At 40.5% G+C, this 17,229-nt stretch overlaps 1 protein-coding gene across 3 annotated transcripts in view; it reads left to right on the top strand.

Moving 5' to 3' along the window:
* The first annotated feature begins 4,913 nt into the window (after positions 1-4,913).
* Positions 4,914-17,229, top strand: part of myripb (myosin VIIA and Rab interacting protein b) — a 129,546-nt gene continuing 117,230 nt past the window's right edge. For all 3 annotated transcript variants that reach the window (XM_056364655.1, XM_056364654.1, XM_056364653.1), the window contains exon 1: positions 4,914-5,119. The gene's annotated coding sequence lies outside the window, so the exon portion shown is untranslated. The remainder of the gene's footprint in view (positions 5,120-17,229) is intronic.

The raw sequence follows: 17,229 nt of genomic DNA, 5'->3' as shown, positions 1-17,229 counted from the left end.
TCCCTGCCAATGTGAGATCTCTCCTCTACCGTCTCACAAACCCCTCTCTTTATCTGTCTCATCCCACCTTTGGAATGTGCACTTCTTCATATAAGAAGAAGCCTTCACCCAAATGGTAGATAAGATCTGGTGTATGGCCTCTGGTCTCTGGCCTTTGACCTTTTAGGCCAGCAAAGACCCCCACATCCTGAGTCTCTCGTACCGTATTAAACAGATAACCAATGTTTAACCAGTTTTGCCCCCTAATACACATTCCTTAAACTCAACTTACAATGAGTGGTTCAAGGTAACCTTTGACAAAGCCTTAGTTTACACCCTTCTTGAACTTTAGAATAAAACATACATAAAAGAAGAACATACAACAATTTAGAATGTTGAAATAGAAGGAAATGAAGTGGATAATACACTAAACACTTGAATTTTATAGGGTTAATCATATATGATTCTATTAAAGAGAAGTCAGTCTTTTTATACAGTTGGATATTATGCTCTTTATGTCTTAACACATGCAAGTGAACATATTTTACACATAGTTAAATGTAAAAGCCTTTTTTAAAGGTCAGACTCTTGTGTTGTCAGACATGTTTTTCATGGCTGCTGTCCCAGAGAGCTGTGAAAGGCAAATTAAATGATGTCCATACAATAAAAAAGGTGACATGGTATCCAAGTTTACCACTTCTGTGAGCAATGTGGCCCCTCAAGGTAAAGGTTAAATCTAAAAAAGCTACGCCAATGTAAACTGTTGTCTCTGTCACGTCTTTTCTTCCAATGAATTTAGCACGCTAGCCAGCTAGCCGCGGCCAGGAGAAAGGTATTAGCACTGTTACCAGGTGAGCACAGAGGCAGGCTTATGTATGTAGGTCAATATAGATCAATCATCACGTAGGAGTGACTTAAAGTTAAATGTCACTTGTGCAAAAGCAGGTTCACCTAGGTAAGTGCATCTGATGCACCTGCTGCCTCTCTGAGCACAGAAAATATGCCACTGTGTCTCTATAGCATCAATTTGCTCACTGAAGCATCACTGGGTTTGATCAATTTTTTCCTAAAGGTAGGATTAAAAGGGAGGCCTTCTGTTTTCAAAGTGATCAATCCTTAGTATTCATCGAAGGACTGATTTACAATTTGTCAGTTATGTCAAATAATAATAGAAACAGGTACAAATAATAATAGGAAGAGTTTTGGATAAATATACTCAGATAAAAAAAACAAACTTTAATTACTAATAACAAAAAAATATTTAATATTATTTACATTAATATTAAGTAAATTTACAATCATTTCTTTTCTTCATGAGCTCCTTTTGGGTCTAGAAGTAGGCTACTGGTTATAATAATGTTCAGTTAAGAAGAACATATCATGAATACACTTTTTGTTAAATCAAATTCTGATCAATGTCACGAAGATAAATAAAGATAAAAAAACATTCAGAAAAACTTTCAACCATCTGAAGCAAGAGCAGTAAACATGAAGAAAGCAACGACTTATTTCTACCATAACGTCACCACTTTTTGCAACACATCACACAAGAAGAAATGCATTGCAGAAAAAGCAAATATTCAGACACTATCATAACATGTAGCAATTTGGATGTAACTGTTTATTCATGGACTATTTAGAAAGAAGATAGAAGAATTACTATGGTTCAAGTGCTTGTTACATGTTTAGGAATTTATGCCACTAAATCACCATATTTTTGGATACAAATTCCTAAAAGTGTTATTTTTATGGCACAAACCACAAGAATTTGAATAACACCCTAAAATCTGTTAAGACCAACCCAATGACAGGCTATATTTTGGAGGCCCCCTGGTGGCTGAGGTTTGCTGACACTCCAGTGGATACGCACTTGACTGTTTGGGGTTTTCCTGCCTGGAAGAAGTTATAGTCACAGTACAAATAATTTCCTTTCCAAAAGAATCATTTTTACAAATTTCACTGGGCAAAACATCCATGAATCAGCTCACCCTGGCTGCTATCATACAGTTATGATTCACTGACCATTTATGTGGTTTTGAAGGCTGACATTTGGTTGAAGGACGAGTTCATGTATTGTGCAGTGACGCTCATGGAGAAAAGGAACCTCAAATGCCAACATTTGGGGTGGGGAGCTACAACCTGTCTCCAAACACACAGGATTACTGAATGTCACAGCAAACAATACCTACACACACACACACGTGTGCAGCACAACACCACTGTAACTCCAGTGTATGATAAGGGTAGAGGGACCAGAATGCAGGGTTTGACGAGTCCTAGACTGGTAAAATCTATCACACATTGTTGATACATATCAAGAGATGCCACGCTGACCTGCTGATGCATTTTCACATGGCTGCTACTGAATACATGAATATTCCCTCTGTTCCCATGTACGAGCTTGATGGGATTACTGAAGAGTACAAATGCACATACTCCCTTGTAACGAGCTAAAGCCCCCTGGCAGAAATGTTATCGATACCCACTGTATGCAGCCCTTTTGGAAGTAGGAAAAGGTTGACGAGTAAGCCACAAAATGAAGCGATCATATTTTTATTCACCTCGGAGCCGCAGATGTAAATGCAGGGTCATGCTGCAAGTGACTCAGCAGCAGAGCGTAAAGCATAAACACCAGAATTACTGAGGCATGAAGCTTTTAATAAGCTTTACTCGTAACATATATATGACTGGCAGTTCCCTTAAAGTTGTAAAAATGTGCTTGTGACCAGAGGATCGCTGACGTGAAACCCTAGAATGACCCCCAAGCTCCACACTGGAGCTATTTACTGACTGGAATGGAGGACTGGGTTTGTACTGGGGCTGTACAATTATTTCCTTCTTTTCCTGTGATGGCAACAGCTGCTCTGTCCACCTCTCATCCCTCTTCTGTCTGTAGTTCACCTGATTTGGAGGGAACTCTTTGGAGTTCCCTCTATCTTGCTTTTTGTTGTTGTAGTCCACTGGCAGCCCAAGTGATGTAGCTATATTTAAAAAAAACAAAACAAAAAAAAACATATTTATTTCCTGACCTAAAGCTTGCAGACAAAGCAAGTAAAACTGCAGTTTAACAGGCCAGACGTGTGTTATTTAAACCTCCAAGCAATGAGCGCTGAACCATAATAAGCAAACTCATTTTAAAGTGCACCACTGAACACTCGCTATGCAGTCAGATTTGTTATATATTATAATAATCCCAGCCTGTAACCTTCTAACAATAATTGCCACAACCATATATTTCTACACTAGGCTGATTCTAGCTGATACAGTAACAGAAGTAGAGAATTTTATTACAACACATTTTTGTCTGAAATTTTGTCTCACTTATGTCTAAAGGATGGAATTTAGAAAAATGGACAAGAATCTTGACCTTACCGTGAAGCTTTTAGCAGTTAATGGTAACGCAGACAGTTTGTCCCAGGGTGACGGAGCCTCTGTTCGACGTTTAGGTCTATGCAGGCTGGGATGATGGCAGAGACAGGAGACAGACAGAGACGACCACACACACACAGGAAGGAGAGGGAACTGTTGACAAGTAAAAAATAGAAAGAGTGGGATGCAATTCATTTTTATATCAATATTTAATGATAATAATATAATTTAACACTCTATCTATGTGAATCTACTTACCTACTTAATGACTGTGTGCTCTCTGGGCTTAAATATTTGCAGCGCATTTAGTGTTTGTTTTATCTGTGTTTGAAACTCTGATATGAATCAAATACCTAAGATTACAGAGAGACTTGCCACTGCAGCAGCATTGTGACTGACTCTGCACATACTGTATGTAGATCAAGGGTGTGACTTAGGGCACATGCATCACACTAGTCCACAGTGGCTCATGGAGGTATTCTGTAAGAGAAAATGGGGTCTAATGTGCAGAGTATATGACTTCGAACAGTTTTCTTGGCACTATCTATTGTAAAATACAGCCGTAAGTAGACTTAGGATAAAGAAAGCATCAGTTCATCTTGATTTATTATCTCTACAAAGTAGCCCATAATTGCAGTGTTAGGAGAGCTCTTTATCTTGCCAAATTTTGCCTTGCTGAGCAAGTACAACAGCCCAGAAAGTGTTTTTGCAGTGCACCGCCGTCAGCATTTTCCCCCTGAAGGCTGAGCACTAATAAAGAGAACAAACAGCCAAGTTTTCTTCCTCAGCTCAGTGCTCTGATCTGCATCATATCTGATGCTCTGCCAGACCACAGCTCAGGAAGACAGTGGGTATTCAAATGCAATTTGGGTAATGTGATGGTGCGAGTATGTTTGACCTGCTCGGCAAAATAGGTGGATTAAAAAAAAAATCTAGTTTATTCCTAGAATAGATAATTAAGTTATAATTTAAGGTGTGTCAGTGATGGACGGAAATAGAAAAGTATGTAATGTGATAGCATCATAGAATTCCAGTCCTTGTTTAACACAAGGACTGGAATATAAAATTTAAATTTAAATGTATGAGATCATTAAAATAGTAGAGTAACAGAACTGTTTGATCCAACAGACAGAGACAAGTTAATCTGAGAGATATATGCTGGGTACATTGGGATGCTCTCATCTCCCTCTGAGGCTAATTGCACTGTGACTGGCTTTATGAATGGAGGAGCCAACCAACACAGTGCTTCCTCCTCCTCCTCCTCCTCCTCCTCCACCTCCACCTCCTCCTCCAAAATTGGAGCGCAGGATGCCCAGGTGCCATCAGGAAAAAAATGGGATTAGATATCAGATCAGATAAGCACAGAAACTCAACTATCTCTTATTTCCAACCCACAGATTCCCCCCGTGGCTCCATCAAGAAAGCGCTCTGTGTCACCATGAATACAGGAAGAACCAGGGGTGGGTGCCAATCCCTCACCTCTCTCGCCGTGCGCCCTCCCTCCCTTCCTCCCTCCTCCCCCTCCTCCTCTACGTGTAATACAAACCTCGTGATCACCCATTCAGCAGTGCCTGCGTCTGCGGCTTTGGGGAAAAAAAAATAATAAGCCGACTTGCGGAGGGGCACGCAAACCAAAAGTGTCCGGGAGACAGACAGGTGTCGCGGAAGTTTACACTTGCAGAGCCGCATCCCTCCGCGTCTTTTTTGTCAGTATCTGGGATAACGTGAAAGAGACTGTAACTGGCGGTCATCCTGCACCCACTGATCCTGTGTAAGTGATTCTCCACATCAACTCACTGGGTGAATGTTAGCCTGTTACAATGAGCAGGAATTAATGGAGACTGAAACATGAGCCTCAGTGTCAGGTGCCTGCTTTTAGATGTATGGTTTAAAGGCTCGGTGCACGCTTTGCTCGCACACCTTTTTAATATGAATACGCATGTTTCTGTGAGATTTCTTTCATCACCTCTTCACTGCCGTTTGCTGCAAAGCTGCCGAATTCACTGTCCACGCAAGTGGTAAAGCTGACATTTGTCACCGCGGGATTTTAGCACAGATGTTATCGTACAGTCACTGCAAGCGTGGCAGTCTGAATGAGATGAGTGGGTGCTGGTTTCCCAACGAGGAAAATGCGGCATGTTTTGCGGGATGTGAGGTGGATATAATCAGGTGAAGGTGCCTCACTGCTCGACACAGTCCAGAGTGCTGAAAAGAAAACTAAAAACCCAGGTTCAGGATGTGCAGAAGGTGGCTCATCTCTTTTGAAGAGAGACACAAACACCTTTAGATTTAATTAGAGCTATTGAAAGTAAGGTCATGTTTTGTATCAGAGCCATGGTTGCAGAAAATCTTTAACCCAAAGGAATGCAAGCTGAAAATCCTGACTTGGCAGCCCCTCTGAGTGGGTGTGCAGGCAGGTGAACTGGGCTCACTGCAGTTTATTTCAGTTGTTTTGTTCTATGGTGATGACTTGTCACCTGTTGACAACAATACCTGGTTGGCTAATCTTGGGAGGCTTTATAGGGAGACACCGGGAATACATTCACCCACATACTTGATGAATAAGTCTGCTATTCTGAGTAATTCATTCAAGGAAAATAGAGCTCACTCAGCCAGAATTACAACCCATTCTTAGTATTTGTGTTACAGTAGTTCTCAACACTGTCACATGCACAGTGACTCAGAGGCAGATTCTATTAGCATCTGTTTTGATTTTAACACCTTGGATCAAAATGTGTTTGCATGTACATTATGCGGCGCGTGTGTGCATCAGCTGCAGCATTCTCACCTTGCCAGCCTCCACTCTTGCTCCGCATAGAGTGGTAATTGGGCAGGTAGTGATGGATGTGACACAGCAGGTGGATGTCAAACAGTGACAAATGATCAAGGGCTCTTCCTCATACTGAGTCTCCGGTGAGGATTTTAAATGTTCCCACTGTCTAATATTTGGGTACAGCAGTGGAAATAAGAGTCTAAATTTGGTGTGTCTTCACCAAATACGATGTCTGTCACGCCATGCAAGTTGAAAGGCCCACTGATGATGATTTTTGTGCATAACCTAAGCTTGTTTGTCAGCCACACGTATATCCATTATTTTGTAGTCCATATTGATGTAAGATATACATTTTTGGATTTTGGTACATCTGTAGATGCAAAATGTAATTTTTTTTTTAACAGCAATCATGTTAAGTTGCAGTAGGAAAAGCACAGGTGTACGTAATAACATTAATGTGGGCTCTGCTCTACTCCAGTGACCCAGTAGGCGATGACAGCGTGACAGTGGCCTATTGTTCAAATTTTAGCAGTAGAAATTGTATAAAGGGCGCCTCCATTTGTGGAAATTGCCACTCACACACATTCAGTGTTTCAGGGTACATCGACATACGACAGCTGGTACCAAAAATTGCATTTTGAGTGAGTCAATTTTTTTTGAAAATGCTTCATACAAACATTTTGTCTTTAACTCTGTTTATGATGGTTTCGTGTACTTCCCATGTGTTAAAATAAGGTGCAGGCTATTGTCCACTGGCATTCTGGTATGTAATACAGGTCAACAGCTGCAGTAACTAACTTTAAAGGAGCTCTTTGGAAGTTTTGCTAGTGCTACATAGCCAACGTTAGCATTAACAGCTCTTAACTTAACAGTCTAGAACAAACGTTGTAAGTTCAGCATCAAACTTCATTCCTTTACTTTCCAGCGACAGAAAACAAGCCTTTTGTTTTGCTTCTATTTCTATCACTTCTTTTCTTCTACTGCAGTTAGCATGCTAACCACCTAGCCCTGTCACGGTTGTCTTGTCACTTTTCGATACCAAGTTGCTAGTGTCCTGTCTCCCCTGAAGAAGTGGTACTGCTCAGAGGATGTATTGTAATCTCTTGTCTCGTAAATGCAACAAAGGCTGAAGCTCTTAGTAAGACTGTTAACTAGATGGATGTTAATGCTAACGTTAGCTGTGAAGTAGTAGTAAAACTTTCAGATAGCTCCTTTGACCCTTTTCAATACGTTTCTTGTTCTTGTTTTTATTTCCCAATCCTTTGACACCATTGCAGGTTTGTTTCAGTGATGATGAAGAAGTAAAATAGTGATGTCAATGCATACAACCTGTTGGACTGATACCAAAATTGCTTATTTAAAAGGGATATCAGCCATCATTATACTAAGACTGCTCTAGCCTCAAGTATGTTAAGCGTGAATAAGTTTCCTTGGCTAATTGATTATTCTCATAAATTCATTGCTCATGACTGGCCTGTTCACACTATGTGCTGTGCTTCTTACTTTACAGGCAGTCAGATGGTGGAACAGTTGGAGGAATAGAAATCTTGAGTGCAGTATATGTGCCCTTAACTGAAAGCTGAACTGCACCTATAGTCCACATTCTTGTTGCTTCTCTTTTCTTTTGTAAATCCCCCTGATGTCATCTTGACAGATAGTGGTCCAATCCCAGATTGTAAAAAACTTGAGCGCCTATGTTTCTGCTGTCATGTGGTTGTTGGAAGACAAATGACCAAAGAGTCAAAGAAAGGCTGTCAGAGTGTGGCTTGTAATGGACTTACAATAACCTATTCCCACATATTTCCAAGAATGATATATGACAATCTCACACACACTCTCCAATGCAGAATACCACAGACAGTCATAAATGCAGATATGCAAAGTCAGTTCACTGTATTCACCTTTAGTTCAAATAGTCATTTCAGTGAAGCCGTTCTCAATCTCCTTCCCTCTGGCTGTGACGAAACGCTGATCCAATGGAGAGTGTCTAAAACAAGCAGTTCATTTAGCGCTTGGCTGCACCTGCCCTTTTAGTGCTCCAACAGGGCCTTGTCCTCAGCTTGCACATCCTCTGCTACCTCTCTGAGGTGATAGACAGCAGCAGAGCCAAGTCCTCTGCAGCATGACGTAGGATGTGCTGTTTTTACGAGTGTTGGAGTGTACTTTGGATGATTTAGTATGAGCGTATACGTATTTTCATGGAAGTTGTTGTTGATTGATACATGCTATGTCCTTTGGGGAAAAGACAGGTTTCTGTTATTCCTCCTGAGAGATGCATCAGTGTGACCTATTTTCCCTCTGAAGCCATTCTCTCTTTCTCAGCACTTAGAGTGTCAGTCTGAACATGTTGCTCTTGTAATCTGACAGTATTACATTGGTAGGTTTCATTGTAGCGCCAGTCAAAATGTGGCAGTAGTGACCGAAGTTGAGTTTTTAAAATTTGTAATAGTTGTTGTGTGTGTTTCAACTAAGTAAACCACTTGTCTTCAAAATTGATTCATATAAAGATTGTTCAAAGTTTAGGACTGATAAAATCAGCTGCAAAAGAGCATTTTACAACTCTCATTTCCAATTATCTGGCTGATTCGTACCTGTAGTTGAGTGTAAATTTACAAAGCGAATCAAAATCGTCATAGTTCCCTGCATGCAGCTCTGAACTGCCAGACTGAAATACCAGATCCTTGTAGAGAAAATGAGTTGTTGCAGCTTTAACTATCAGAAAAGTTTACATTATTATTGTATTGATTATAGAATTGTGGTTGTAGTGAACCTAACTGAGACAAAGAAAAATAAAATGAAAAGAAAAAAGTGTATCTAGAATCACAACTATGTGAAAATAATAATACCAAATTATATGTGTAAAAGTCATGTCATGTTGAAATATATGTTGTATCAGGTTTAACTTATATCAGGGCAAATGTGGTACAACGCACAATATTTACATGCAATGCCAAAATTCTGTGTCAGTTCAAGAGATAGCGTACCCTATATTTAAGGTGGAAAATAGGGGTTTGGAAATCTGTGTTGTGGATGTGTGGATAGTGCATACAAGTGTTCTGCAGGTCAGTGACAGGTGTTACAGGTGTTTGCCTCTGGTCATTCTTCTTCCTTGTGAAAACCTGGCACCTACGTTACCCACAATGCTATAGCCACAGTCTTTCTCTAAACCTCACTGTACTGTAGTTGTCATGTGCAGATATTTGAGAATTTGAAAAATGTAGAAAATGTCAGCGCTGAACATAATGAAGGTTTTGCAGAATTGTCCAGAATTGATATTTTTGTCAGGCGATAGAGTTAAATGTATTGAGACATGTTCACATGCAGACAAAGTGTACTGATCAGAGACTGTGTGATCAACAGTAATGTAATATTCCAGGGTGTAATTCATCCGTGTGAAGCAAGGCTTCTGCAGCTTAAGTTATGGCTTTTTGGCAGTCATGTATTACACAGTCCACACAGACAGCTTTAAACTATGAGAGGTAAATGTGTAGCTACAGCTTATTTTTACATCACTCTACCAAGACAGTGTTCAGTTAAGCTTACAACTTGTCTCCACTGAGAAGACTGAGCAAACTGGTGAAGCACTGAACCACTGAGGCAGTCTCAAATCAGCATCAGTTAAAGTGGATTTGTCTGTTGGAAATAGTCCACACTCTACTGTGTATAGACTGATAGCTCATCTGTGCTGTTGTTGAGGGAGTGTTAGTGATGTTGCAGGGTGGTGAAACTGTCTGGATTTGAGACATAGTGTGCATCTGTTTTGTGTGTGTATACATTCATGCCTATATGTTTGTGTGCATCTCTTTGCAAATTGTCACAAGTGAAAATGGATTTGTTGTTGGTACAGTGTTTGTTTCTGCCCCCAAGTCTGTATGTCACTGAAGCTTCTGAGGCAGACACTCTCACAGACATTGAGACCTTGACACTATAAAAAGAAGGCCTGAATAATTGCCTTCCCTTGTGGCTATACAATAATGGCCACTCAGTAATGGTGCATTAATCTCCTCTATACATTAGGAGAGAAACAGGGACCAAAGACAAATGCTGTGTTAGACTATCCAGTTGCGGTTGGTGTTGTAATATGTTACAGAGCAGATATGTTGTTGGATTATTCTAAATCCTTAAAGACATAGTTCAACATTTAGATGTTATGAGAATGATACCACTCTAATATCTGATAAATATAAGGCTACAGCCAGTAGCTGGTAATCTTAGTTTAGCATAAAGATCAGAAACTTAACATACTACTTATAAAAACCACAATGTTGTTTTTTCTTGCCGTTTTTGTATGAATCCAACAAATGAGATATAATGTAACGTCACCTTGTTTGTTATCTTCATGGTAAGCTAAGCTAACAAGCTGCTGATTTTAGCTTAACATGAGAGTGGCAAAGACATTATGTTTTCGGGTTGTCACATTCACTTGGACTCAAGGATGAAGTGCACTTCAGTACTCAAAGTGATCTCACAAAAAGCGGTTTTGGCCTTGTGAACTTGATATCTTGCGAACTCCTCGAAGGAATTCCTTCAAATTTGGCATAAATATTCAGTTGCACTAAAAAAAAAAAACGGATTCGATTTTGGTAGTCAAACACTAACAGGACATTGATCATCTTACACACCGAACAACTGCAAATGTACCAAATATTGACATCATTTTGTTCCTCATGTCTAATTAATATGCTTTTTACTGCAAAGATAAGGAACAGGGAACAGGTTTCAGTCAGTTGAATGAGACATGAAAAATATATAGCCTGATAGCCTTATATGACTTTATTGTAAACAACCCTCAAATTGTAAGTATGTATACATCTTCCTGTTAATGGAAGTGTCATTATTACACTTCATATGAGCACAAAGGTGTGCCAACACACAGCTTAGGTGATATAGACAAATCCATTGCATGTGATGTGTAGAATGAATCAGATGTGGTAAAAGTAGAGGATGGGCCACCCAGAAGTTTAAGAGAGCAAGGGACTGATGTATTGCGTAATTAGGAGGGTAAATAAGTAAACAATAGTACAAACAAGGTGAGAGCATAACTAAAGGAGGAGAACAGGGCAAAATGAATGCTGCTTAAATCTAAAACAAAATATAGCTAAAAGAGGACTCTACATTATATGGAGTTGCAAAACTCAAAATGAAATGAAATTAACCAAAAGAGCCTGTCAACGCTCATTCTAATAACCAAAAACACATGAAGCAGCACCCCTGTCCCTAATGCATCTTACAGTTTTTTCTAAGTGTGTAAATCAGTATTCTTAAACCTAGCCCAGTCCCCAACAATCAATACTAGTACATCAGACAAAATCACAAAGTACACAAAAGAGGTACAGAGGCGAGCTGCCTGTCTGAGTCAGCTGCCAGGAATGACATGCTGACCAGGCTTTTAAACTCTTTCCTCTTCAGAATGCCAGAATGGCTGTAGCTGTGGTGTGGACTGGCAGGATCATTGCCACACCAATACGGAAAGCCGGCCACGGAATTGGAGGGTCCTCCCCTCAGCTCCAACCGATCCCGTCACGGGGTCCATGCAGCCCGATTTGCATAAATGGTTAACACACGGGGAGGGCAAAGGCAGCCGTAACGCGATTACAGATATTGCAATTCAGATATAAGGCACGATTTTAGTTGGAAGGGTCATTTTTGCATTTCATTTTCAGTGAAAAAGTAAAAAATTATGATAATGTGATTTTTGTTGGGGCTTGTACCAAATAAACATGTTCCTTTATGTCTGGAGAGTGTCAGATATGAAGGCTGGAATCACAATGCTTCATTTATGGTGTGTTGCAATGCAGCTCATGAATTGTAGCTCATGCGATTTGGATATTGCACTATTGCTATTTTGATAATGCTGTGATTAATTGTTCAGCATTAGTGGGCACATGCTGGCACATACACATATGCTGTCCACATGTAGTGTGTGTGTATTTTAACATTTTGTGTGTAAAATATGATTCTGTCAGACATGACAGCACGGTCTCTTATCACACCGGCTCAATGAGGAGCGTTTGTGAATGGTATTGTGACAGTCTGTATTGCACTGTGTGATACCAGATGTCTGAGCCTGGGAGATTTTACAGCTTTTTCCACTGTCGCTGAGAATGTGACAAAAGCTCTTTCTCACACTTACACTTGTGTGTGTAATTGAGTGTGTGTGTGTTTGTGTTCGGATCCCACTGATACAAATGACTCTGCCAGCATCTGATGGAGATATCTGTACGGATGAAATCAAATGATAATTTAAAAAACAATATTACTCTGGTTTCCCAGAAGCTTTAAATCAAAACGACAACCACTCTTCAATTTTAGATAAATTAACTGAAGTTTATTTTACTGTGCAGATGCCATATAATTTTAAAAGATGTCTGTGGAATAAATGGAGCTGAATCTCACAGTAACAAATATAGTCAAGATATTTTTATTTTTTATAAAATAATAATAAATAATAATGTCTTTAAGAACAAATTCTTATTTACAATGGCAGCCTGGCAAAAGGCAAGAGCCTCTTGAGAAAAAGGGGGTAGGGGCTAAAAGGGTATAAAGTTAACAGACAGCAACACACAGAACAAACATTACTTAAAAGACATACAGTCTAAACATAAGCATGGGTAAGTGTCTAACCGACGACGGCATCAGCTAAAAGTAGCATACACATGCAGCAAGACAAACATGCAAGATAAACACAGTAGCTAATAATTGCTAAACAATCAAGCACAGCTACAAACTAAAAATAAATACAAAATTAAACAAAAACGCAAAGCAAGAAGCAAGCAAGGCAAAAAACAAGAAAACAATTGCTTCCTAAAGTTTGAAAGATAATACACAATACTTCAAATGTAAAATTTGACAAAGTTGAACAGCAGTCTGTCCTGCTACATGGCAGTATCAATGAGTGATGAGCTGAGCGAGAGGAGAGGTGCTCTGTCGATGAAGCTATTGGCCCAATAATAGAACAGACATAATTGTCTGGCCTTCTGAGTCATCATTGCTCACCCCACTGCCAGTGCTCTCCCATCTTGTTTAGATTCTGCAGTTAATGGACCTTCTCCTTCTGTCCATCTCTCCATCTTTGTCTGCTTCTCTCCTCCTCTTGTCATCCCTCTGTTTTATTTTTATAGGCCACCCTTCGATCTTGCTCTTTCCATCGTCCACCATTCTTTCTCCGTATCCTTTCTTTACCTCCTCCTCTGTCTGAATGTGCCTATATTTGTCACACCCCACAAATAACAGGTGTCAGGCTTGTTTTTAAGTTGGTTCAATCGCAAAGTAAATGTACTGTATATATAAAATATGAAACCACTGTACTTTACTATAAAACTTTTATTAAATGGGATTTACAGTATGGTCCATTAAAGTCGTTGAATATCTTCTGTGGATAAAGAAAACGCACCAGCTAATGTTGGATATGCAACTGTATGCAACTGTATTAGTTGTGTAAACAGTATGTTTATGGTAGAAAACTCATGGTGTCGCACGCCACACAAGATGATGGATTTAAAAGAAAAAATGCTTGTAAGTTACAGGCTACTGCACAGAAACATGACATTTGTTATCATGTAAATATCATGTTTGTGTTTGTTGACAGAAGACAGACTTGTGCTCTTCAGAGCTGTCTGCTTGCTTTGCATGTTGCATGCAAAGATAAGATCTTATCATGCTAACGACGGTTGGTGACTGAAAAAATTGGGCAAGACAGGATGAAAAACAACCCACAGTGTCATGTTGGCTACTTAATGAAAAATTAAGCAATAAAACAATGGCTTTCAAGATTTCTTGTGGGCTCTGGATGGGAATGAACCTGTGTGTGTGCAAAGTATCATTAGAAAAGCAAAAAAAACAAAGCAAAAATAAAGTGTGTTATAAATTCCTCTGTCTGGGAGATTATTTCCATACCAGACTCAGTTAATATTACTTAAATATGTCCAATTTATTGACATTACTTACTAATTCTGATTAAACTGAATGTTTTCATGTCCTCTCTTATTGTAATTGTGTTTTTAAGTCCAATCAGTAGTTTCTACTCAAACAAACCAAGTTCACATTACTTAAACATGTGTCATTTCTTAAATCAATTATGAATTCTGAGTAAATTCTACTATATAATGGCCAGTCCTATTGTAATTATGTGTTTGAGCTCAAACAACTCATTATCATCCCTTTTTGCCTGTTATGCTGACGTCACCCATACAGCCGCCAGAAATCCGGTTTATACCAGTTTGATAGAGTGGAATCGATGAGCTCCGAACTTTTTCAGCAGCGAAGTTTTTGAACCACAATTTCTTCAGTGAATGACCGGTGTCCAGCCTCAAAATGGTTAGTACCTGGTACTAGTGCAATAGTTGATGTAATTTAACATTTTATTTTAAAAAGCTAGTTATCATCAAGCTAGCAATGTAGGTAACCGACTTTTCGTTTGAACATTTTATTGAACATATAACACAATACAAAAAGACAGCTTTATACCGAGTGAACCAACTGGTATTAACTAGTAACTATACTATACGCAATCAGCTACCGCTGTCCCACACTGAGCTGAGCCGGAGACCTATGTTAGCTAAAACGCGGGCAACGCTTTTCGCCGACGTGTCTGACGACGAGCGTCCACTTTGGGTGCACTTCGAATCCACCGCGGTGTCCGCTCCCACACAGCCTGCGCGCGCACTCACAGCGGGCTCAAAGTGGGCTCACAGCGGACGTCTGTCGGTTACGTCGGCACCGACCTCAGTTTTGAGACAGCACAGACTCGTCGAGTTTGACGACGGCGTTCGGGACTCAACTCGAAAGATTTCTCTGTTGCTTCCAGAAAACTCAAGCCGAGCTGAGACGTGAAGCAGCTAGCCACGGACCCGCAGACATCTTTGCAGGTTGGTGTACACAAGGTCACATTATGAGTTGTGTAATTTCTTCATTACAGTGATTTAATTTTTGTTAGCTGGCTATTTGTCCCACTCTTTGCTGTCTTGCTAATTAACTAATGTTAGCTTGTTCGCTATTGTGTTCATTTGGAAAGCCACTATCAAAGTCTTTTCTTAAACTTTGCACTGTTAGCAAATTGCCATTTTTCCTTTGCTAGCTGAGGATGGAGTGTAAGTGTAAGTATTGTGGTTTTATTTGTGGAAAGAGGGCGCAGCTTTTTAAACACTACCGGTTAAAACATGGTAGTTAGACATGGACAGTACCATTTCCTTGTTTGCACCAGGACTGTTTGTGCACATTCAAGTCCTTAAACAGACTTAAAGCACACATATCTCATGTAAACTATAAAACTCACACAGAACAACTAAGAGAAAACGAAACTGTAAAATTCTGCTGTCATTTGTGTGATTTCATTGAGCCCTGCTCTGAATCAGAATTTTTCACCCACCTCCAAAGTAGACACTTGAAAGTTAACCAAAAGGTTCAGTGTCCATATGCAGGCTGCAGATTTGAGAGCAATGTGTATTCAACAATGTATTCATCACCGATATATGTCAGCGTTGGCCAGCTCTCTTTACTGAACAGCAGGTAGGCCTATAGATTTGTCTCATATGCTACAGTCAGCACAATTGCCTTAAAGAGTGTAGTCTGTTTCGTTGAATCAAAATATCACAACATGGTGTCAACTCATTTAAATATGAGCATGTTTTAATTTTTTTTTTTTTTTTTTTTTACATGTTTCAGGTGTGTCTGGAGTTCAGTAGGGTGGTTGGTAAAAGCCTGAAACAAGAGTTCTATGAGGCCCTTGATCAACACAGTCCCAGGCTCATTGAAATCTTCAAGGCAAAGAGGGGCCTCACAGGGCAGGTCTTGGCCGACCTGATGGAACAAACAAAGGTTAGTTGATTTTCAGTTCTATATCTTCAATGTCTTAGAAAAACAGTCTGATACTTGATTGAGCTTGAAAGCTTATTTACACATGTTGTAAATAAATGTATGTGGGCAGAATTTGCTGGAGTTGAATCGTATTATTGATTGTGTGTGCACATGATGTTCAGAGTAACATAATGGACCCGATTTGTAAGTATGTGATGTTCTCACTGCTCCCTCAATCCTCCAGGCTTTGGACGTGACAGAAGTCAAATGCCTTGTCCTCAGGGGGCTTCCTGTCATTCTCGGCGATGATCCATCCACCTTCTTCAAGGCCTGCACTGTAAGAAACTTTGGCTTTTTTACCTCCTCTCCTAATTTCCCCTTCCCTGCTTCCCCTGTTCTCTACCCCTCCTCTCCCTCTATTTCCTTTCCCCTCCCTTCACCTCCCCTTTCTAGCTCAGCTGTTCTCTACCTCCCTTCACCTCCCCTCCCTGCTCCCCCTGTTCTCTACCTCCCCTCCTCTCCCTCTATTTCCTTTCCCCTCCCTTCACCTCCCCTTTCTAGCTGCGCTGTTCTCTACCTCCCTTCACCTCCCCTCCCTACTCCCCCTCTTCTCTACCTCCTCTCCCTCTATTTCTCTTCTCCTCCGCCTGTTCTCTACCTACACTCCTATCCCGCTATTTCTACCCCCCCGTTCTCTACCTCCTCTCACTCTATTTCCTTTTTCCTCCCTTCACCTCCCCTCCCTGCTCCCCCTGTTCTCTACCTCCCCTCCTCTCCCTCTGTTTCCTTTCTCCTCCCTTCACCTCCCCTTTCTAGCTCTGCTGTTCTCTACCTCCCTTCTCCTTTCCCTCTATTTCTTTTCTCCTCCCTTCACCTCCCCTTTCTAGCTCCGCTGTTCTCTACCTCCTTTCTCCTCTCTTCACTTCCCCTCCCTGCTCCCCCTGTTCTCTACCTACTCTCCTATCCCTCTATTTCTATTCTCTTCCCCCTGTTCTTTACCTCCCCTTCTCTCTCTCTACCTCCCTTCTCCTCCCTTCACCTTCCCTCCCTGCTCCCCCTGTTCTCTACCTCTCCTCCTCTCCCTCTATTTCCTTTCCCCTCTCTTCACCTCCACTTTCTAGCTCCTCTGTTCTCCCTCCCTCCTCTCTCCCTAACAACAAAAAAAAGAACTTCTCTGGAGGAGGCATATTTCAAAATCATGACCTCTGTTCACCCCAGATCATTCGTGAAAGGACAGTAGGCGGAAACTGGGCAGACATGTGATCTGTGTACCTATAGAGGCTGTTTGTAGCACTATCTTGTCATATTGACAT

Source organism: Seriola aureovittata, chromosome 20 (genome assembly GCF_021018895.1).
Source record: "Seriola aureovittata isolate HTS-2021-v1 ecotype China chromosome 20, ASM2101889v1, whole genome shotgun sequence".
Lineage (NCBI taxonomy): Eukaryota > Metazoa > Chordata > Actinopteri > Carangiformes > Carangidae > Seriola > Seriola aureovittata.
This window is presented reverse-complemented; position numbering and strand designations above follow the sequence as displayed.